Source organism: Bombus terrestris, chromosome 14, assembly GCF_910591885.1.
Source record: "Bombus terrestris chromosome 14, iyBomTerr1.2, whole genome shotgun sequence".
In the NCBI taxonomy this organism is placed as follows: Eukaryota; Metazoa; Arthropoda; class Insecta; order Hymenoptera; family Apidae; genus Bombus; species Bombus terrestris.
This window is the reverse complement of record NC_063282.1, coordinates 9,228,317-9,230,142: the sequence shown is the minus strand read 5'-3', so window position 1 is coordinate 9,230,142 and position 1,826 is coordinate 9,228,317.

The window sequence follows — 1,826 nt, the reverse complement described above, 5'->3', positions numbered from 1 at the left end:
TTGGATTTTGTAATCATTTCTCTTGTTCACCTTTTCTAGGCGATGATCTTCCTTTATCCTGTAATATTCAGATCCTGTTATTCAGTAGAATCAAGATTTTATATATGTTTTAGCGCAGTCTTTTTTTCTAGTTATTAATTTATAACTATAATTTTGTCAGTATTATTTGTTATGACTTTAGAATAAAAAGTTTCTATCTCATTTTGCCTGTTTTATATCCATTTTAAGATGATCTATCTTTTAATGATTTTAATGAATATGGTTTCTCGGTACTGCAGATTTCACGACGAAATGTAATTTCATTTTAACTCGAAAGTGTAAGTACCTAAGCGTGAAAGTACCATGTTGATAGACAATAATTTGATATTCTTAACAAAGGAAACGTTGTAAATTCCAGAATTTGAGTTGCAAGTTTGGTTTGACAAAAGAGGTGGTGGAATAAAACTTGAGAGGTACGTTTATTACATGCCAACGTTCCACGATTGCAGCCAACGCTATGGACTCTTAAATACGAATGACAGTTCCATCTCTCCGTGGTTTCTGGAATAACGTCGCAATTCTAGCTTAATATTTCACGAGGAATTCCTTTTTATCACTTTCCAAAGGCCACTGCCGAACGAAGAATATACGATGAAATTCTAATCCCCGTAATAAAAAAATGATTCATAGAGAATTCCTGGCAAATGAAGTAGTACAAGTCAATGATTAACGACGCGCGGATCCTTGAATTAATGTTTCATTATTGACTGTCATACTTTATTTCAGACATTTATTTTCATCCTTTATTTAATCTTCAGCGGAAGACAAATTTTAATTAATAGCAATTTGTCGCTAATGATTTTTAAACATTTTCACCTCTTCCGTCCTCTTAATTCAAGTAATAATTAATCAGTTAAACTTAAACGAACTCGTCGTTGTTTCGCTTAATTGAACTCGTAATCGAATTAACAATATTAGCGAAATTTTATAAATTACAAGTTGACAAGGACCGTATTAAATTCTATTCCATAATAATGAAATTTCATTTCAGGTTACACTTTAACAATTACATGTTCGCGTATGTATTATCCTTCTATACTCGTACTTTTTTAATCAAACTCGTGCCCTGATTATTTCGAGTTTCAATATTGCTTCTCCTTCCCCGATCGAAATTGGAAAAAGCACGTTGTTCAAGGATTATGAAGCTGGAATACATGGACCGTTCAATTTACAAGAAAACTTCAGTTTACGCGTGATTCGACGATAGTTAGCGCAGCCTATAGAGGCAATTTGTTTGTACATAATCCGGAAGATCTCCAGCGCATCATTGGTTTCCATTCGCTGAAATGATAGACGATCGAACAGGACCGACACATGTTCCATTGCTCTAGATATCCTGGAGCGATGCATCATTAGCCCAATGTAATATCCATGTGGAAATCCAATGGAAGAGCAATTTAACGATACGACGTTCGGGAAAGAGACTAATGATTGGCAAACGTCTGATCGTCAGAGTCAAATCATTTCCTAAGGAAACTAATGTACTGAAAAGAAGGGCCACGATATATAGCTATTCTCTGATAGCATTAACCTAGACTTTTGATGCTCACTTTAATCAAGCTAACTCGCGTATGGAAAAAAAAGGAAAGAGAAGAATGGAAGACGTCATTAGTGTCGGTTAACCTTCAGTCTTCGAGCTTTCGTCTATTGTTCGCTACATAAACAAAAGTGGTTCAACCGCAGACGAGACAGTCGAGTCGAGTTATTGCAGTTGCTGAGATTAGCCTTGTATAGTTGCGACGAGGAAATATAATATACGATTGAATAAGCATCAGAGCCACTGAATA